The sequence below is a fragment of the Talpa europaea genome, assembly GCF_964194135.1.
Source record: "Talpa europaea genome assembly, chromosome: 3".
NCBI lineage: Eukaryota > Metazoa > Chordata > Mammalia > Eulipotyphla > Talpidae > Talpa > Talpa europaea.
In genome coordinates this window covers 88,295,169-88,318,514 of record NC_140069.1, presented here as the reverse complement: position 1 = coordinate 88,318,514, position 23,346 = coordinate 88,295,169, and positions in this window count along the sequence as shown.

The window sequence follows — 23,346 nt, the reverse complement described above, 5'->3', positions numbered from 1 at the left end:
GAAGCTGTAATTTTCCTCATCTTGAAATGTCTTCAGAAAATGTTCTTCTGTGAGTTTGCTTTTCAATTCATTAATTATTAAATTAACTTAAAATATTATAAAAATGATTTAAATTTTCCAAAAGTTGGCATCCAATTTTTTGAAAAATGAAAATAGAATCTAAGGCAAAATCTTAATTATTACATGTATATTTGTTTTGTTATGATTCTACATTAAATTTTAATTATTAAAAATCTAAAACAATGATTATGTGAACATTGAAAATACTGAATATATCTTTGCCTCAGAGAATAAATTTCTAGTCAGAAACTGAATATCATTTATTAACTTTAGGCTCTTAAAAAAGATTAGTGTTACAAGCATTGAGGCCTTTACTGGCAAGATAATATATTCCTCATTGAAAGTAACTATCATTTCAGGTCCAGTAGGCAAATAGAGACTCCCTATTCATTTCATGCAAGCTTTTGACCAGCCTATGGAACAAAATGTCATTCATCGCTCAACTAGTTAAGTTCAAACTGGTGACTTGGAGGTGAATATTTGTGCATTCTGTTATTAATCATCTACAAGAAGGGGAGAATTGATTCAATTCATTAACACATTATACCACTATGTTAGCAAAATCCTGTATAAAATATGAACCGTATGAAAAAGCAGCTTCCATTCATTGTAACATATGAAACATATGTGAAGAAAATTTGCCAAGTGCTGTGTCCTGTAAATTGTCATGAATTGTTAGTGAGAGAATTCATTTGCAGTTCCTCAGTATTTCTTCTTGTCTGTGACTGTCTAACAATGGCAGTATGATGGATTGAGTCACCCCAAGCAGATCTCCCGTGAACAGTCTCTGGTCTCTGCCAAATGACATTACAGACCTGACTTTTACACACTCACTGTTCACATACTAGGAGATAAGTTATCTTACTTTTCTACCACACTATTTTTTCTCTCTTTGCATAAATACACAATAGAGAGTAAAAAAATGCTGACAGAGAAGAGCTGCATTTTGCAATACTCATTGCCTACTGAGGATAATTCACTTATATTAAGTTTTCAAAGCTGAGTATAAAAAGATTAAGAGAGACTATAGCATCATTATTAGTTAGCATTAACTATTTGATAACATTTGAAATGTGCTCTTATACTTTTTTACTAACATAACTTGAACTTGAAAAAGCACTGTGTTGAAATATCATTTCTGGAAGAATTCCAAAATGGTTTCAACTGCAATTTTATGGCAAATTAATCAACTCATTACTTTGTGTCACGTAGTGCTCTAGAATATAGAAATGGCCAAAACCACCAAGTTATTTAGCATCTTGTAATTTATACTCTATCAAGAGGAGAAAACATATATGGGTAAACAAATTATTTAAAGGAGTTTTAATAAGTTACAAAATAAAACACAAGATAAATGAAATGGGAGTCACAGAATTTTCTACTATAGGTCATTCATAAAGGAACATATGAGAAGATAACGTGTGAGTGGAAATTTGAATAGAAAAGGAACATTTAAGGGAAAATCATTTCAGATGGAAAGGACAACAAATTAATTGACCATAGTAGGGAATTTTATTGGCAAGAAAACAGTGTTGTAGAAAAATGAATACTGCAAGATGTTACTCATGGGCCAGACCATTTGGTTCTGTAAGTCATATAAATGCTTTGATTTTGTTCTAGGTGTCATAAGTATATTTGGAAGGCTTGAGAGCATAGAATTGATAAATGATTTACTTGGTAAATAATCTCTCTTGTTATTATGTGAAAACAGACTATAGATAGTCAAGACTTGAAGTAGAGAGGTTATTACAGTAGCCCAAACAAGAATTCATGGTTAATAGAATCAATGATTATAAATACTCCTATTCTGGATATAACATGTAAGAGTGATACGATTTTTGAGTTTGAGAAGAGCAAAGTCATCAAGAATGGTTTAGAGATGTTTTATCTGGTCTTTTGGGTGGAGCCATTACTTTAGAAAGTAAATACTAAAAGAAATGCAGGTTTGAATGACAAGGGAATCAACATTCTATTTTGGCAGTTAAATATGTGGGAGGATGCTTACTAGACCTATGTATCTGTTTTCTATGCTGCATAATAAATTACCACAGATTTAGGGAATTAAAATATATCTTATAATTTCTGTGGGATTCAATTCTGGGCATGGCTTAGCTGAGTTTTTTTGCCAATATGCTAACAAGGTATGTATAAGCTAGCTTCTGATCTATTGTCCTGATTGGGGAAGGATCTCCCACTCAGATCTGCCACTCGGATCACTCAATTCTAAGTCACTCAGATTGATAGTAGACTTCCTTTCCTTAACAGTCTTTGGAAATGGAATCTTGTGTCTTTAAAATAAGTTAGGAGATCAAGATTCTGGAGCAGGTTACTCGCAAGAGTCTTGTATCATATAACAATCAGAAAAGTGATATTCCATCATCTTTGCCATATTCAAGTCACAGATTCTGCCCACATTCAATGGAGAGGAATTCTATAGGGCATAAAAGCTAGTTTTGTGAGTGTTATGGGGACCTCCTAAAAGTCTGTAGATATCAAGTGGATAACTGAGTGGGAAGTGAATATACATTTCAGAAGAATACCAGGACTGGAGATACAAGTTTTAGCATTACCAAGGTATTAATAATTAGGGTCTAGGCACAAATGTAATCAATAATGACATGGAAATGGTACATATTTTGTTCCAATGAACATATATGAAGACTATGCCAGTCAGCTAGATTTTTAACAAAAGGAAGCTGAAAATAATTCTAGAATCAGTTACATTAATTAATGTGTCAGTTTTTGTTTGTTTTATTATGCCTACTATTCTTAACTAATTGTTGGCTTAGGATGTGCCACACAGACACTGTGCCAAGAATTTTAAAAAGGTCATTTCACTTTATCCCTACAGTAATAATCTATTAAGAGAGATAATATTGCTTTTTTCAGTTGATGTGAAAACTGTTGCCCACACAGTTGTTACAGAGTAAACATAGTAGTTAGGAGATAACAACCAATGAGGTCTATGACTTCATAATCTATGCACTACCATCCTATTCTTTTTTTTTAACTTATCATATATTTTTTTACATCATTGTTCTTTTCTTTAAAGATTTATTTATGCATACAAGAACTGGGGTACAGGCCAGAGATGCAGGGGGTGAAAGGATTCACCAGAGACAGAGTGGGGAATGGAACAGGCAGACTGACCGAAATATACTGCTGAGGGCGAGACAGGAGAGGTCTGCTGCGCCATGTGGGTTGCTTCCTGGCTGGCAGGGGATCGAACTCATGCTGCAGAGGCTGTGGATTGCTTCATTGTGCGGTGTTTAACCCCTTGTGCTACCAGGGAGGCCGCATTGTTCATTTTTTAAATGTTTGCTTTCTTTTCTCAAGTATAATCCCCATAGAATTTCCAACACCAATTCACCTGTGCATCATCACCACAGTCCCCTGTGCTCTTTCCTCCCTTCTTCCAATGCCTTTCCCTCCCCCTCCCCTGCAGAATGTCTCTGGTTTATAGTTGTCTGTTTATTTTTGTTTTGTTTTGTTTTTTATTGTTATTATTTTTCCCCTGTTGCCTTATTTGATGCCCCTATATTCCTCCTTTTAGTGAAAGCATCAGATATTTGTCTTTTTCCTTCCGACATATTTCACTGAGCATAATTCCTTCTAGCTCCATCCATGTTGCTACAAATGGCATGAGTTTATCTTTTTGACTGTCAAATAGTATTCCATTGTGTATATATATCACATCTTCTAGATTCAGTCATCTATTTTTTGGGCATTTGGGTTATTTCCAGATTTTACCTATTATAAATAGTGCTGCAATAAACATATGCATAGAGGTATTCTTTTGAATCAATTTTTTTTTTAAAGAAGGCCCGTTTATTTTTTTTATTTATTATTTTTTAAACATGTATTTATTTATACAAGCACTGGGTACAGTCAGAAGCGTGGGAGGGTGAGAGAATTCACCAGAGCCAGAGCTGGGAGCAGAGCAGGCAGAAGGACCGAAGTACTCTGCTGAGGGGAGCAGCGGGCGGCAGGAGAGGTCTGCGTGCCATGTGGGACCCTCCTCCGGTGGCCGGGGAGCAGCCGGGGATCGAACCAGCGCTGCAGAGGCTGCGGGCAGCTTCGCAACCCAGCGCTCTACCGCTGCACCACCGGGGAAGCCCTTGAATCAATGTTTTTGTGTCCTTTGGGTAGAGTCTTTGGAGTAGAATTGCTGGGTCATGTGGAAGCTCCATTTTTAGTAGTCTGAGGAAACTTCATACAGCTTTCCATAGTGATTGGACCAGTTTGCACTCCCACCAGCAGTGTAGGAGAGTTCCTTTTTTCACCACATCCTCGCCAACGTTTGTTTTTGTTAGTTTTTTTGATATGTGCCATTCTTACTGGTGTAAGGTGGTATCTCATTGTGGTTTTGACTCACATTTCCCTGATTATGAGGCATGTTCATCCTATTCTTTATAATGCCTCCCTTTTGTGTTCATTTTGCCTGGTTCCTTTATCCCAACTTTTACTGGCCAGTCATCAATTGGTATTTTTTATTCCTTCATGGGTTTGCCAGTCTTCTTGGTTTGTTTTCTCTTATTTTTGATTTAGATCATATCAACTTTTTTCCTTCTGTTGGGAGCTGTCAATGTATGTCTTTGCAGGTCACAGTTGCTTTCTCATATTCTGAAAAACAGTTTCTTTACAAACTTTAATCTTTTTTAAAAAAGATTAAATATGTCAAGAATTCAAAATTGAATTTAGTGACTAGAGAGGAAGGAATCCATGAAAACTGCATTAATATGAGCCTAAAGAAAGAAGTTCAACAGGAAGGAAGGAAGATATTTTTGAGCTGGAGAGAAAGAAGTAAATCCATTCATAATTCTTTCAATTATTGGGCAAGTAGGGTATATGCATTATATGTAAACCTAAGATTATTATAAAAATAACCTAAGAATTATGGCTTGAAAACGGAATTTATTCTTTCAAATATTAAATAAGGATGATGTAGATTATGTTTCTGAATTATAATGGAATACAACATAGTAGAAATTTTAGTTGATTCCTTTTTGTTATTTTGTACTTAACTCCTAGTAAATTGTTATAAATAGTGCAAATTATACAAAACATTCATTTACTGTAGGATGTGGTTTAGTATATCATTTCCACTCTAAACATTGTTAGCCTTGACCCAATATTAGCATTAAAATGTGCTTCTACTGCATATTGAAATTGAGGTGTAGAAGAACAAAGAAGATCCTGTTTCTCATTGTAAAATAGTCTAATATAAAATATTCTTGTTTAAAAATAAACTTTAAATTTACATGAGCTTTTTTATGGATAACACTAATCTAATGTTCCTGCATAAAATAAAATGCACATTTTACAAAATGTAAATCAGTAAAACAGTAAAATCTACTCATGAAAAAAAAAAAAACTAAGGTATGCTTGTATTATTTCTACAGGAATATAACATCCTTACAGAAATGTTTCAGTTAGAACAAGCTAAAATTAAGTTTATGGAAGATAGGTAACTAAACATGAGAAAAACAACAACACTTCATGTTGAAAATCATGTAAGTCTAGGGCTGCTGTAATGAAATACCACAAATAGTTACTATTATTGCCTGCAAAATAGATACCAAAAAGGAAGCACAGAAAGTTATCCTTCTGTTAAAAGAAGGCACAGTAAAAGGAGGCTAAGCAAGTTATCAGATCTGCAACTAGAAACCAAATGGTATTGTAACAGGATGGTCCCCAGGAAAAGGGGAGGTTCCCCGTTCCCTGTCTCATCCAAGGAAGGGTGGAACTGGGCAAGGAGGAGAAGCTGCTAGGAGACTGAAGGAAGAAAGGAATAAAGATGGAGAGCCAGAAGGAGACCTGAAGGAGACTCATGGAGCAGAGATACATGTGTCGGAACTGCACTTGCTTCTTGATCTTGGACTAGTTAAAACAGATGTGGGCAGGTTAACAATGGCAGCTTTTATCTTGATTTTGATTTTGCTTCTTTGTCCAGATGTGCTAGGCCCTTTTTACTCCTTTCCTATGCGTCCCCACCAGAAGGTATCTTAGACTTGTTGTAGCAAGCATTCCGGGCCTCAGTGGCCTTGCAATGGGCCAACCCTGTTTGGCTGGGCATTTACTTAGAGCAGGCAGGTTTGGGGGTTCTGGGGTACCCCTCACCCTGCTTTCTAATGGTTTGACTTTAAAAGTCATTTAGTGTGACCTTTTTATTAGTCATACTAATTAGTAGTATGACTAGCAGTGTCACAAATACTCCATATGGAAATATAATCTATCATACTTTTTTGTTGTCTAAATAATAATAATCTTTCTAAATTTAATCTTTAATGCTTTTTTTGTTGCCATTTTTCTTAATAATCATCATCCTAAATATATTGTTTTGACAAAAAAGTATAAATGGAGACTTTATTTTTATTTTTAAAGATTTATTTTTATTTATTTATGCATAGAAAAACTGGGGTGTAGGCCAGAGGTGTGGAGGGTGAGAGAATTCACCAGAGACAGACTGGGGAGCAGAACAGGCAGATTTACTGAAATACACTGCTGAGGAGAGCAAGGGGCAGGAGAGGAGAGGTCTGCTGCACCATGTGAGTTAGCTCCCTGGCCAGGGATCATTCTTGAAAGGCAGAGGTGATAGCGCTGAGATTTAACCCCTTGGCCACCAAAGAAGGCCCTGGAGAGTTTATTTAAATAATTAACTTTTTTCTGTCAATGCTCACTTGATTTGATTTTTTACATTTTAGTCATGAAAGGGAAATTAAATCGTGTACTAGTACTGTTATGCAACTTGGAATACGGTGCTGAATAAAACACAGATAAACATTTCCTGATCCTGTAGAGGGTCCTATCCTAAAGGAGAAGTGAACACCAGCCTGTTATACCTGTAAAACTTCTTTTTCATGGCATTGAGTTTATCTCATCATATTGAAATCAGGGAAGTTTCATTCATAAACCTGCCTAAACATATTCGACTTCCAAAGAATGGAGCGAGCTGCTCAGTATGTAACCACAAAATTCAGAATAGTGTGAAAAAAAAATCAGACCTATTAGAGTGGAAAAACAGCTCCTATAGGGGAGGGGATCTCCAGGGAAATACCTGAGGAATACTTTTTCAGGATGCCTTATATATCTTGTTTTTCATAGGTTTCTGGCTTTTGACTGCATTAGACCCTGCTGAGTCTGTTATCAGGCTTCGTTTTGGGTTGCTGTGGGCGGAAATCCACTGAGCGTTTATCCTATTTGCTTCAATACTGCTTCTACATTTTTAAGTCACTTGTACTATTTTGATATGAAATTATGGGTTAATAAAAGTCTCTTAGACTTGTGATATCTAAATAGAATTGAACTAATGATTTAGATATTAAAAAATTATCCTAATACACTAGCATGTTACCCTAAAATATTGTAATTTTAATGTCTTTCAGTTGTGAATTTACTGAAGACAATAAAGTTTAGAGACACAAAAAATATATTATCTTGTAAATTCACATTTATTGGATCACTCCTCTAATGTTTTGAAGAATACAATGTAGATTGTATTGTAGATATATACAAATCACTTTCATGTCAAAGTTAGAGTATATGCTTTTATAAAATTGGATTCTAGTATTTAATTTCTTTAATGAATAAATTATCAATATATATAAAGTAATTGTTGGACTCCATAACTTGCTTATCATAGTATGTGATCTAAAGGTATAAAGATTATCTTATGTAGGATTATCTATTAGGATTGACTATTCCTGAGAAGACTTCTAAAAAGAATAGTACCAACAAGTGTCATTCATGGAATGCAATTCTACCAAGACTAGCTGTTTATTTTATTCATTCTTTGTGTATTAGAATCTGTTATTCTTAAGGGGAGAAAAAATAGTCTCTAAATACATATTATCTCAATTTGTACAATTACTTCCTAATCTAATGTTTTATGGCTTCTTCTTTGGAATATCTCTATGACTTACTGCATGTTCTATAAAGAAATTGCAATTGAATACTTATTTCTGTTTTTAAAATTGTAGTCATCATTTCCTTATTATTTCTACTCTGAATACTGCTTTGGAATCTTAAAAAAAGATCCTCAATTTTTAGAACTATACATTTGGGAACTGGCACCTCAAAATACACAGGGACAATCCACCACTGATTGTATTAGGGCAAGGATATTGCCAGCTGACATTAATTTTGCTCAGCATCTAATTCCCTGAGAGAACAAAATGACATTAAGTGCTGGCCACACTCTTGTTTTCCAATTTTGAATCAAATTGTACATATTTTCTGACATTATTACATTACATTGCTGGACTTGTAATTTTTTTTTTCCTAAAGGAACTATAATCTCTGCTTAACAGAGGAAATTTTGGTAAGTGGCTGGAAGAGATTTCACTTTTGCGGCACTCTAAATATCAAGCTGCAGGAAAAATTGAATTCATATTGGAGGTAAAACTTAATTCAAACTGCGTGGCCTGCCACAGGAACTTCAGAGATAAAAGACAGTAGTCATTTAGTCAAAGTATTCTACAATTTCCCTTAACTTTCTTCATATTTGCATACAAGTGTCCTTTTCTTGATGAGAACTTTGAAGCTTCTTTGTGTTAACTTCTAATACATATGGCAAGCTTGGGCAACACCAAGCTATAACTATACTAGCAATAAATGAATGTCCATTATTATCTATGTAAAATTGTTTAAAATATATTATTCCTGATTTCATTCTTGATCTCATACTGTGCAGATAATCATTAACCAGTGTAACTAAAAAAGTAGTTTCAGTCTCTTCTGGCATATTTCCTTTAAATCCACATATTCCTCACCCTTATATTCAGTCTTTGCTAGAATGACAACTTCATACTTTAAAGCCCTTACTACCAAGTTTTCTCTTTGCACATATTATTTCAATGTTATCTTTTATTAATAAAATGTTGAGACTGTACTATTTTTAGGTCTTTAAAAAAAGGTACAAAAGCAGTGCAGGAAGTTCCCAAAGCACTTCATCCTTTTACCCTTTTTTGTTGACATTCTATATAACTAAAGACATATTTGTCAAAATAAGCAATTAGCATTGGTACTTCACTGTTAAAAATATCCAAAGTTTCATTCAGAATCTTCAATTTTTTTCCACTAATGTTCCTTTTCCGTACTGTACCAAATTTCTATTACAGGATACATAGTGAATTTTGACAATATTAGTCTATAAACAAGGTTTTATCCATTGCCATTTACTGTAATTGGGCTTGTTTGATGGTCCTGAGAATGTTCTCATGTTCCTGCTGCTCTAGTCAATAGCACCCTAATTTGAATGCTCCAAGCTCCATGACTTTCCCATCGAATTTGTTAAATCAGTGTTCTTGGTTCAGTCCATAGCCATCAGTGAATATAATGATTGTAGAGAGAGGATGATGGAAAAAAAGAGTATAAAGAGGTTTGTTTAAGTTGATTTTGGTAAGTAGATATTTCACATACCCAAAATCTCAGTTTATGATGAATCTCCATTATTACAGTGCTGTGACTAGACTTGGGATATTTTAAGCACTAACAAGGCAACAAGAGGCAGGACATCAATTAATAACATAAACACTCCAGCCTTTGGAGCTGAATGTATCAGGTTTAGTTTTCTTAACTAATAAAAAATAATAAAATTATTCTTATATAAAATTTGTTGTTTTAAAGTCAATGGATCAATGATAAACTCATGCCATTTGCAACGACATGGATGGAGGTGGAAGAGATTATGCTCAGTGGAATAAGTCAGATGGAAAAATAAAAGTATGGGGTGGTTTCACTTATAGGAGGAATATAGGGAACCCAAACAAGAAGAAAAAGAGGAAAAACCTGCAGGCAAATTATAAATCCAAGACATACAGCAGGGGAGAGGGAGGAAGAGGGGTCAAAACAGGAGGGAAGAGTACAAGGCACTATGGTGACAGCTTCCTGGTGATGTGGTGCTGGGAGTTTAATGGGCATTACACCTGAGGTGAGAAATCAAATATTGTTAAAAAATGAACCACGATGGCAATAAATAAATTTTAAAAAGATATAAAATACAAAAAAATGAAAGTTAGTAGATCAAAAATAAGGGTTGTATTTTAAATATATTTAAAGATATATCTTTAATGTATGTATGTGTATTTTTATTATGTAAGAACACATATATGTACATGTATAAATGTAACTTAAAATTTAAAATATATTTAAATTATAACCCTTAAAAGTTTCAATCTATTAACTTTTAGAATATGTATGGATGTATGTATGTTGCATGCTATGTGTACAGGGTACATGTATCTATATATACTATACTCATATATAGGCACATACATCTTTTAGTTTTGGTGCTATAAATTTTCCTCTTAGGACTGCTTTAGTGATATACCTCAAACTTTGACATATTTCATTTGTATTATTAGAGTACCATTTAGATTAATGTAGACTTAAAAAATATTGAAGTAAATTACATTATGTAAGTTTCGGGTGTGCATCATTATAAATTAGCCTGTGTATATGTGTCATTGTGTTTGATAGTAAAAATTCAGTTCTATTCTTTCCATACAACTGACTCCGTTTACTTGATTTACTCACCTCTTCCACCCTTTCCTTCTGGTAACTACTAATTTGGTCTTATATTGTAAAATTTTATTTTTGTTTTATTAGTAGTTCATTTGTTTGTTTGGGTTCTCTATGTACCACATATGAGTGAAATCATAAAATGTTTGTCTTTTTCATTCTGACTTATTTCACAGAATACAAACCTTTTAGGTCCTACTCTATTGTTGCAAATATTGGAAATGGCAGGATTTTGTACTGTATGATGTTGAGTGTATTTTTCTGTGTGGATTTTTAATGGTTGCTCTGTATATCTACACACACACACACATATACACACACATACATGAGAATATATGCATGTAAATATGTATATATTGTATTTATATATTTGTATTATAGTTACCTATCCTATAATGTCTATACTATCACTATACTGTGTTATATCTCAGTGTACTAGTGATGTCACCTCAGCAGTTTGAATGAAGCATAGAAATTTTATCTCCCTTTATCGTCCCCACTTATAATTATAAAAAATTTCCTCTACATACAAGTAAATCCACATCAGACAATGTTAGATTTTTTTCTTCAACTACTAGTTGTAATTTAAGAATACTGAGGAGAATGATAGCCTATTTTATTTACTCATAATTTTTGTATGTGGTGTTCTTTGGTAATGATTTTCCTACTTTTCCTTCATCTAGTCATATCTTGTTTTCCCTTACATTGTTGAAGAAAAGTGTTATTGTGTGTAGGACTCCCTTTTTGCTTTTGCACTTGAAAAATATTATGCTACTCCCTTCTACCCTGTAAGGTAAGTTGATCTTTTTTCTCTAGCTTTTGTCATCGGCATTAGTTTTCTTTCTTTTTTATGGGATTTTTTTTTCCTTATTGTGAAATTTAAGGCTTTGGAACGTCAAATAAAACCAACTTCTGAATAACAAAAATCAAAACCCACATACACATATTTGACTTTTGATTTGTTTTTTATCTTTTCTAAGACACAGTAGTAGCAGTAGTGCCCACCTTCTTGGCAGCTTCTTTTTTGGCATGTTGAACTTGATGAACTGGCATGGATTCTTCCACTTTAAAGTGGAGAGACTTGAGGGACTCCAATATGTGCAGCAGCAGGGAGCTGTGGATTTCCAGCAGACTGATTTCCCCAGTCTAGTTAAAATGCATTGTTTGGATGAGCAGGAACTAATGTTCTCCCAGCTTCTGCTTTTGTTCCTGGAGGAGTGCTACAGCCAGTCTGGAGGTAGTCAGGCGCTCCTGCCCTTGCACATGAACTGCAGGATGGTATGTGTGCAGGTTTTGTATGTCAGGGTGAAGATTCTGTACATTTGAGGTGTGTTTGTATGGGGCAAAAGCCCAAGAGTCAGTGGCAGCAACCGTAAGTTTTGCACAGCTGTGGGAACATCTCTAGACTGGCAGCTCTCCATCATCCTTTCCTGGGTGGCACCACTTCTACCAAAGTCCATAGCCAAGTGATCTGGGCACTCAGACCTAGCTCTGTGGGACGCCAGAACATTGCCAGTTGGAACCAGATGGCAAAGATTGGATGAAGCTCACACTGGCATATAGCACTTCACATTCCTTGGAAGCCTTAGGGTCTTCCATCTTGCTGCCAACATGCATTAGGTGTCATCTGTGCTAACTGGTCAGGTATCTAATATGGAGGTCTTTCCCAAGCTTGTGAAACTGCTGGCATCCAGTTGGCTGGAACTGTGTTCCAGCTGTAGGCTGGAACAAATGTAAGATGGCATTGGCAAGGAGTACTCTCATACTAGCCATCCACTACATATACTGGTTGGTCAGGTGAGCCTTTCTCTTTTCTTCCTCTGAGCCAAGACAGCAGACAGTGGTTTAGAGCTGACAATGCTTCCATCCATTTCAGTGACTGCTTTGGTTGCTTCTTCAGGAGAAGAGAAACAGACAAATTCAAACCCTTTGCATCTTCCATCCTCTAGCATTACTTTAGTATGTGGTGATTGTTCCAAAAAGAGAATCTCTTCCCTTGACTTCTCATCATTAGTGGTGTCATCCAAGTTTTGTTGCAGATATCCACCCCTGATAATGATTTTTTCTCTCATTTCAGTTCATTTCCATTACAACTTTGTGTGCCATTCCATTTTCTTCTGTATGTACCCCACAAATATGACTTGAATGGATTTATTTTCCATTCATCTCTTCCATGACCTTTTTAGCATCCTCATGTTTTTCATAAGTCAAAAAGCCAATGACTTTGGATTTCCCACTGGCATCTTTCAACACATTGACACTTAGGGTCTTACCAAAATGCCTTTTTCTAACTCTCATCATTCACTTTTTTCCCCAAAAGCTTTTGGTATAAACTGATGAATTCCTTGGTTTGGCTCTAAGCTGAACTTCCTGCTCTTTTTGATACCTGATTCTATCCACAAACACTGATTATAAAGGAGAATGTTCTTCATCTTCACAGTAGCCTTGTCAACAGCCCTTTGGGTCTCAAAGTGGAGAGGGGCAAAACCCTTACAGTTGTTAGTTATTTTATCTTATTGTTTTAAGATTTATTTTTATTTATGCATGCAAGAGCTGGGGAGTAGGCCAGAGGTGCAGGGAGTGAGAGGATTCACCAGACAGAGCGGGGAGCAGAACAGGCAGATTGACTAAAAATACACTGCTGAGGGGAGCAGTGGGTGAGACAGGAGAAGTCTGCTGTATCATGTGGGTTAGCTCCCTGGCTTGGGATTGAACTCATGTCACAGTGGCTGCTGATAGCTTCGTAGTGCTGTGACTTAACCCCTTGTGCCACCAGGGAGGCCCCCAACCCTAAGATTTTATCCCATTTTTATTTACTGGTAAAAAGATGGTGATTTCTTAAATGAATAATGTGCATGTTATATGAAGTTCTCATAAAATCTGAATGGAATTGGATAATCACTGGAAAATAGCTTTCAAAGTGTGGGCAAGATGTACTAGTATTCTCCTTTAGAAGTAACAGTAAAAACACATTTCTTCCTCACAGTTACTGACATTAACATGCATCTTAACATTCATGAACACTCAAGGTTAGTAGGGAGTGAAGGTGATGATACTGAGGAGACATACCAAGTGGGATCAATAGATTAACTGATCAGCTTATAAGTATTCGCATGTATACACTTTTTGAGATTGGGCTCTGTATTGAATTAGCAAATGTAAGCTTTCAACTATACTTCTAAATTAAGATGCTAAGATCCCTTAGATTTTATCTTATTTCTCCTTTTATTACTGGAAAAGACGACTGTGTAAGCTAGTAACATTCTTGTAGCACTATTATAGAAGTGTTTAATGATATATATTATTTAATTAATCTAAAACTGAAGGCTAGTTTTCATACTTGTTTCACCTCCCACCAAAGAATATGAAACATTTTGCTGTCAATCCATAGAGATTTTAATCACTGTGAGATAAAAGTTAACACTTTTTGTTTCAACTCAGCATTTACCAGACTGCTTTGCAAAAAATATGCGTTATATTAAACTTGAATGATAAATTTTTTAAAATTTTTTTTAAAGATTTATTTATTTATTTATTTATACAAGCACTGGGTACAGTCAGAAGCATGGGAGGGTGAGAGAATTCACCAGAGCCAGAGCAGGGAGCAGAATAGGCAGACTGACGGAGTACACTGCTGAGGGGAGCAGCAGGCGCGGCAGGAGAGGTCTGTGCACCATGTGGGACTGTCACCTTGAATGATTAATTTTTGCATTACTAAGCCCAAGCCTATAGTTGTAGTTTGGCAAAATTTTTTTCAAGATAATAAAATTGATTTTTGTTTCATAAAGATGTTTGGAGCAAGCAACTGGCATCTTTAGGGCTAGTGTGTCTGGGGAAGATTTAAATTACAGCCTATAATGTAAAGTGCATAGAATTATCAGGCAAAATTGAAAATTACAATGGCAGAATCAGTAGAAAGAGGGATTTATGGGAAAAGTGATGAAAAACTCTTGATATTTCCTGATGGTATTATTTCTACTACTAGAAATTTCTCTCTTAGTAAAAAATAAGACACTTGTCCAGCCATTTCTTTAAACACAACTTTTTCCCTTCATGAGAAAAATTACTGAGAACCTGCATATTTGAAAATGATTCTGATATTTCGTTTTTTTTTTTTTTAAGAATTTTTTTTAAAGATTTATTTAAGCACTGGGGTACAGGTCAGAGGTGCAGGAGGGTAAGAGAATTCAGCTGAGACAGAGCAGAGAGCAGAACAGGCAGAGGGACCCAAATACACTGCTGCGGGGAGCAGCAGGCTAGACAGGAGAGCTCTGCCGTGCCATGTGGGACTCTCCCTGGCCGGCTGGGAATCGAACCTGTGCTGCAGAGGCTGTGGACAGCTTCATAGCGCTGCGCTCAACCCGCTGAGCCACCAGGGAGGCCTGATTCTGATATTTTAAGTGCCTTAGATTTTCATATAGAATTGGGAAGATTTAGAGAGAAATGGACCGTCCTAATCATCTACCTAGAACTCTTATGGTTCCTAAGAAGAGCAGTTAAAATTCTTTCAGGAAAATCTATTCTAAGATACATATTTTCCCATCAAAGAACTTTTCCTTAAAATTTTCCCAATTTCAATAAAACTCTTTACTGTATATCATATCTGTAATTCAAAATTTGAAGGATAATTCTAGATTCCTGTCTTATCTTCAATGCCCAGTTCAGTACATTCCTATGTTCTATAGATCCCACCACCTAAAAAACTATCGAATCTATTCATTTCTGTCTGTATTCATTGTCTATGTCCCTAACCAGGCTGCAAGCATCACAGCCACATTCACTCTGCTTCCTTCTCTCCATTCCCCAAGCAGTAGCCAGGATAAATGATTTTCTAAAAATGCAGACTTGAGCATTTCATTTCTATGTTAAATGGTGTTTTTTCTTTTCTTTCTTTTTAAATAATCCCCAAAAGTTCCAAAACCTTTAGTTGTCTCTCCATGCTCACAGGCACAGCTCTACTATATGCTCATTTCATGGCAACCACTCTGGCGTTCTGTCATTTCCTGAACACTTTCTTTTGCATTTTCTTCTGCCTCAGTGGCTTTCATTCAGCTGCTCTTTCTTCCTGTAGCATTCTGTCCCTTCTCTTGCACCTTTTCTAAATGGAGGTCCTTTTCAAATTTAAATATAAACATTTCTATGCTGACAACTCTCAATGCACTCAAATAAGCTGAATCCCCATATTAGACACTTCACCAGCACTTTGAAAATCTACTCCCAATATTTTGCACTTAACAGTTTCACAATAACTAGTTAATACAGGGACAACATTTTCCCTTCTTTGTTCGTTGTTGAGTATAAACTGCATGAGGAAAGGAACTGTTTTGTCAACCATGTTCAGCATCTGAATGCATGGTGTTGTCAGACAGTACGCAAACAATAATTATTCATTAACTAATTGAAAAGTTCAGTAATATAGAATTTACTAATTTCATTTAACTAAAATATTTTCTTTCAAGTTTATTTGCATCTCTTATGTTAGATTTCATAGAAATAAGGAGAGAGAGAAAGTTGGATGAAAAGATTGGCTGAAAAGCTGAGGACTAGGAAAGCAAAGAAAAGGTAAAAGAGACACACTTATATTGGAAAATAATCTTTTTTTTTAAGATTTATTTATTTATTTATACAAGCACTGGGTAATGTCAGAAGCACGGGAGGTTGAGAGAATTCATCAGAGCCAGAGTGGCGAACAGAACAGGCAGACTGACGAAATACACTGCTGAGGAGAGCAGTGGGCAGCAGGAGAGATCTGCCGCCATGTGGGACCCTCGCCGGTGGTCAGGGATCCAACCAGCACTGCAGAGGCTGCGGGCAGCTTCGCAGCCCAGTGCTCAACCGCTGCGCCACCAGGGAAGGCCCAGAAAATAATCTTGTCTTCTTCAGAGCATAATAAAATCTAGAAGATATCCTTATTTTTTTTCCATCAAAAGCCTTGCGATAGAGACTTCATAGAGACTAAATAGACTGGTGGGTCTATATTTTTAATTCTGTTTACCATTGGCACTTATATTGGCCATTAACACTTCTTTTAACATGACCAAGTGAAGGGAGAGAGGGGGAAATTTAAGCCAGGCAATTTGCTTCCTGTTGACAGATTTTATAATATGATTGATGGGGGCAGAAGGTGAAGCTATCTGGTAAAATGAGTTTTTTGCATTATCTCTGTATTTCATATATCAATGCCAGTATTTCACAAACTGCAGGTCAAGACTCCAGAGGGAAGGGTTACAATATAATTTAAGGGGTCTCATATTTGGAAACTATTTTGAGGGGAAACTGTGGGCTATGAGTCTTCTTTTTCCTCTATTATTTTCGTCCCCAACTCTTTCTCTTTCTTAATCAGTTAAAATTTCTTTGAACAAAATTCTGCCAATTAGAGCATATAAAATCTTTTAGGTCATATTATTCATAGTATAAATACTTTAAAAGCAAACATTAGAGAGTGTTAAAATCACTGATCTGTACAATGCTGCTTGCAGGATGTTGTACAGTGCCTTAAAATCAGTTATTGTCTGCAGGCTGATTTGGTATTTTTTACTCCCAGAAAGAAGATGAATATATTATAAGCAAAAGTGATAAAATGTGGAATAGGTATTTATTATATTAATAACTAGCTATCTTAGAGAAGAAAAAATGAAAACAGTGTTTTTACTTTTTAAAAAATTATTTATTTAAATATATTTTATTACAATGTTTTTACTTTTGAAGATGTTTTGAACTCCTGATATAGTATTAAATCTAAGGTTAACCAGATTACCCATTATCTCTTGCCAAAGCAGCACATTTATTAAAATTGATGAACTTATTGATACATCATTATCACCCACAATCAAAAGTTTGTATTAGGGTGCATTCTTATGTTGTACATCCTACAAAAACATTATATGTATGTATTATTATTTATGTATAATATGTTAAGTATGTATAAAATATATTAGTATAATATTATTTGTATAATATATATACATGTATAACATGTACCCATATTTATAGCATCATAGAGTATTTTCACTGCCCTAAAACTTCCCCACCTATTCCGGACTCTCACCCAACCTTCAGCAACCACTTACCTTTTAACTGTCACCATGTTTTTTCTGGAATATAACAGCTGTGTGTGGTACCATATCTTCTTGATCCAGTCATCTATTTTTGGGCATTTGGGTTATTTCCAAAATTAGCTATTGTAAATAGTGCTGCTATAAACATAGGGGTGCAGGTACCCTTTTGAATTAATGTTTCTGTGTCCTTTGGGTAAATACCTAGGAGTAGAATTGCTAGATCATATGGAAGCGCCATCTTTAGCAGCTCTTTAATTTGATGTAGTCCGAGCTGTTTATCTTTGCCTTCACTATCACTGCCTTGGGTGATATGCCTTTAAAGATGTTACTGAGGTATATGTCATGCAGTGTTAAGATGTTCATTAAGGAAATATGGTGTCCTCACACTAAATCTCATGTATGAGATTAAGTCAGTTAATTGCCTGCCTCTACCTCCAACTGCAGGAAAATGGGCAAAGCTCATTTATCAGTACTTGCTAGGAAAAATTTACATATACCCATTAAAATCCTGTTTTTACACTCACATGCATGGTTCTCATCTATGTGACAAGGGCCACATGGATCATTATTGCCAAATATAATCTTTTAAAACATAATGCCATAATTATATTCTCGAAAAATGTCCACCATTTTAGAATGAGAATTTTCTAAAATGATATCTCTGTTTTTTACATGATGTGTTCTTCAGACAGTAATCTCTCTTAAAATTCTGCCCTTATGATATTTACATATACATAGATATTCTTGCCTTTTTAAAAATATCATAATAAAACATTTAACATACATTCAGTTAAGTGTATAGCTCAAGTATGTTTTCTAAATTGAACAAAATTGTGTGGCCATCACCCAAATCAAGATAGAACACTCTAGCATTCCTGAAGATTTTTCAAGTTTCTGTCAGGCAGTATCTCCTGTGACTGTTTCCATCCAAAAGTCACTATGATGCTGACTTTCACTACCATGTTTCTATTTGGCCAGTTGAAATTCATGTAAGTGAAACTACATAGAAAACACTCTTTTTTCTGACTTCCTTCATTCAGCATTATATCTGAGAAATTTTCCATGCTATTGCATATAGCAATAATTTGTCATTTTAATTGCTAAATAGTATTCCAACGCATTAATAAATGACAGTTTATTTGTCCAATCACTATACAGTGAAATTGGTATGTTTGTCACTATTTGGCTATTTTGAATAATGTATTTACCTGACTAGTGTGTGTGTTTGTGTGTTATTAGGATTGATACCTAAGGGTAGAGTTGCTACATATGCATATATGTATACAAACATATAGAGAGCAAATAAATATATATGTATTTGTGTATATATACAAATATAAATATTCAGCTGTGTTTAACTTGATATTGTCAAATGGTTTTCAAAGTGATTGTACATTGATTATAAATAAGCAGTGTAAGAGAATTCTAGATCTAAAATTGCTTACCACCACTTTGTGAGTCCAAACTATTTATTCATTATTCTCAGTTTGCAATAGTATCATATAATTCATATTTTCATGCCCCTTGGGATTCATAATTTTGACCACTACTCTATTTTATCATTAATCATTTAGGTAAGTGTACTTTCATTTGTGAAATGACTGTTCATATCTTTTACACATTTAAATTTTTGCCTTTCCACCTTCTTACTAATTTGTAGAAATTTTTGATGCATTTTGAATATGAGCACTTTGCCAGATAAATTTATTATAAATATCTTTTTCCAGGTTTGTATTTTTAATGAATTTAAATTTTCACTTTAATCAAGTCTAATTGAATAATCTTTTTCTCAATAACTGACTCTTTGTATCCTGTTTAAGAAAGCATTACCTTTCTTTCCTACATACATGGAGCTGAAGGAGAAGTTTATTTAGCTGGATAAAGAACTGAAAGAGTGGAGCATTAGATAATGTGCATCAGTGGTTTTCAAATTTTACTATACATTAGAGACAACTGGAAAGTGTTAACCTCTAATGCTGTACCCCAAACTGATAAATTCAGAATCCCTTGGTTTGGTATCTAGGCACTGTATATTTTAATTGGAGTGGAGAGCATTTAAGCAGAGAAAATTAACACAGGAAGGGCATCAAGAGCAAATTTGATGTGAATCAATTTGGACTAGAACAAAGTTTGCACAAAGTGAAGTAATGGTGAATCTCTCTAGAATTAAAGCTGTTTTATACTGACTTCTGAATCCAGAATAAAGATTTGGACTTAATTCAACAAATAGTGTGGTGGTTATGCAAATTTTTTTGAGAAAATTAAGATGATTTATCAGTACATTATAAGGGCTAGAGTGGCAGTAGGGTAGAAATAGATTGGAAGTGAGGGGAATAAGTATAAATGTTCAAAGTAATACCTGTGGTCTGACTTCCATAACTCTGCTAATCATTAAAAACTATATAAGGATTTTTTTGTATGTGTGTGTGATTTTTATGGCAAGAGAATCTAAAACTGATCAGAATTTCAAAGGAATATAAAACACTCCAAAAGCTAAAAATAACTGCATTCATTAGTGGTTATTGTAGTTTGCCATTTAATAGTTAGTGAGCATACAAATTATGTTTGTGGCAGATGACATAGAAAAGAGATGAGTGATGGAAGAAATTCTTGTGAGTGGATCTAAGAGGTTTTAGAGGCTGATTGAATATCTCTCTCTCTCTCTCTTTCTCTCTCTCTCTCTCTGTGTGTGTGTGGGTGGGTAGGGGCAGTGTTAAAGATTATAAAAAGAGGACAGGATAAATGGAAATGTAATTAAGAGAAAAATGATCATCAAGCATGAACACTGAAGAGATATAAAGTTAAGCTTTTAAATCTTTAATATAATAATTAGGTAGAACTGACTTTCTAAATAAATTATGTTGGAATGATCAGAAAGAAAATTCAGTAGTGAATTCATGATTGATTTTAGATTAATTGTAACTACTGTCATTTGTTCTTTTGCTAATAAAAGCATCTTTTTATTTTCTGCTTGGTGATATACACATTAAATAGTGGTGTCAGCATGATGGCAGTGTAAGAAACTTCCTTTATTTCTCCCTTTAAATGTACAATTAATGAATTAATTATAGATAAACAAGGATTCATCTGCCAGAGAGGTCCATGCATATGTGTGAATGGAACAGGATGTGCAGAAGCATGATTTTTGAGGGGACAGAAATGGCAAGGCTGCTAGAGTGACAAACTGGGGGGTGGGGGAGGGAAGGGTGGTGGTGGTGGTGAGCTCCATATCCTTGGCCCAGATGAATTCCAAAATGACAGAAATAAAGTGTACTACACAGGCCAGGAACCCAGTAAGAAGGGTGACAGAGAAAGGACTCTCAAATACAAGTACCCCATCTTCCTTCTCCCACTGGATTGGTACCTGCAACCTGAAATACACGGACAGCTGGCATTTTCTTTTCAGAAATGGACTCCAAAGGTGGCGTGAAGGGTTAAGCACCGCACTATGAGGCAATCCACAGCCTCTGCAGCACAAGTTTGATCCCCCGCTGGACAGGAAGAAAACCCACATGGCAAGACAGACCTGTCTCGCCCACTGCTCCTCTCAGCAGTGTATTTCAGTCAGTCTGCCTGTTCTGTTCCACTCTGTCTCTGGTGGATCCTCTCACCCCCCTCCCCCCACATCTCTAGCCTGTATCCTGGCTCTTGCTTGCATAAATAAATAAATCTTTCAAAAAAAAAAAAAAGGAAAGAACATGGACTCCAAAGAGAAGGGGGGGAAATGGGGTATGCATACAAACTGGGCCTCTACTGCCCATTCACATAACAATTGGCCTCCTCCACACCCTTCCCCTCGCAGGTGATACAGCAGCAGCTTGTCCACCATTCCAGGTACCCTACAGTGCTCTAGCAGTAACCGAAAGACAAAGCCATAGCACCACCTACTGAAAAAGAAAAAGAGCAGCTAATTATTAAGTTTCTATTCAATTAAAAAAAAGTGACAAAAAAGGTGATAGACAAACCAATGTGCAGACCACGGAATATACCAAAAAGCCACTAAAAGCTTAAAGGTAATACGACATCAAAAAAAGAGAAAAGGGCAAATCTCCAGATATCACACTTAAAGGTACAGAAGATTATGACCTAACAAATGGTAAATTCAAAATAATTGTCAAAGAAATACACAAAACTCAGAAGCCATTCAAAAAACTCAAAATTAATAGACAGAAGAATACTCTTATTATAGAGTACTCATATTAAGAGATTTAAGCTATAGGAAACTAACAGAGATTCAGAATGTGACACATTCAACAAATGACATGAAGAGTGCTTGAAAAAACATTGGAAATGGAAGAGATTCATGGGAGAGAAAAATCATGAACTTAAAGATAGAAACCTAGAATTGAATCTGACAAAAGAACAGAGAGAATAGATGTAAAATTAAATAAATAGGTAAATAAATGCTACCAGAGTCATTTAATTCCATTGGGAAAGGCAACATAGTGGTAATATGTATGTTAGAAGGGGAAGAGAGAGAGCCTGCGCTAAAGGAGGAGGGACTTTGTATTTAAAGATATAATAGGGCCTCCCGGGTGGTGCAAAGGATTAAGCACAGCACTGAAGCTGTCCGCAGCCTCTGCAGCACGAGTTTGATCCACGACCAGGGAACTACTACCCACATGGTGCCACAGACTTCTCCTGTCTCCCCCAGTGCTCCCCTCAGCAGTGTATTTTCAGTCAGTCTGCCTATTCTGCTCCCCACTCTGTCTCTGGTAAATATTCTCACTTTCCACACCTCTGGCCTGTACCCCATTTCTTATATGCATAAATAAATAAATCTTTTTAAAAATAAAGATATAATAGCTTTAAATATGTTATATATTTTACATATTAGATATTCCATTTGTTTATAATATATTAAACATACATTATATATTATATATCTAGTATATGTTATATACTAGGTATGTAATATAGTGTAAAGATAGAACTTACCAAGTCTGAGGAAGGAATTTAATATATGACTCTATGAACAGCACCTAATTATTTAAAAGCAAAGACATCAGCACCAAGATTCATATTGGTGAAACTATCAAGCGTACATGACAAAGAAAGATTAATGGTGACAGGGCAGATGTGGAGGGAAAAGCACTAAGATATAAAGGTACTCCTCTCAGGTTATCATCAGAGTTTTCATCAGAACTCTACAGGACATTATCCTTACAATTATCTTTGTGGACTGAACTCCAACAGCAAGGAAAGCAAAAGCAAAAATAAAGCCTGAGTATATCAAAGTAAAAATTTCTGCACATTGAAAGAAGCTGTCATCAAAGCTAAAATGTATCCTACTGAATGGAAGATATTTGCAAAGCACACATCTTACATGGGGTTAATATCCAAAAAATACATAGAAATTATACAAAACAATTTGATTAAGTAATGGACAGATATATGAATAAATATTTCTTCAATATAAACTTAGATAGCTAACAAGCACAAGAAGAAATGTTCATCATCTCCAATTGTTAGGGAAATATAAATAAAACAACAATGTGACATTGGCTGTTCTCAAAAAGAAAATAAATAAATATTGGAGAGGACACACAGAAAAGGAAACAAACACTCATACACTGTTACTGGTTACTGGTAATGTAAATTGGTATAACTATTATAGAAAATAATATGGAATAGAAATACCCAATGATGCATCTGTCCTACTTCTGGACATTGTCTGAAAAAAGTAAAAACATTAATTTTAAGAGAT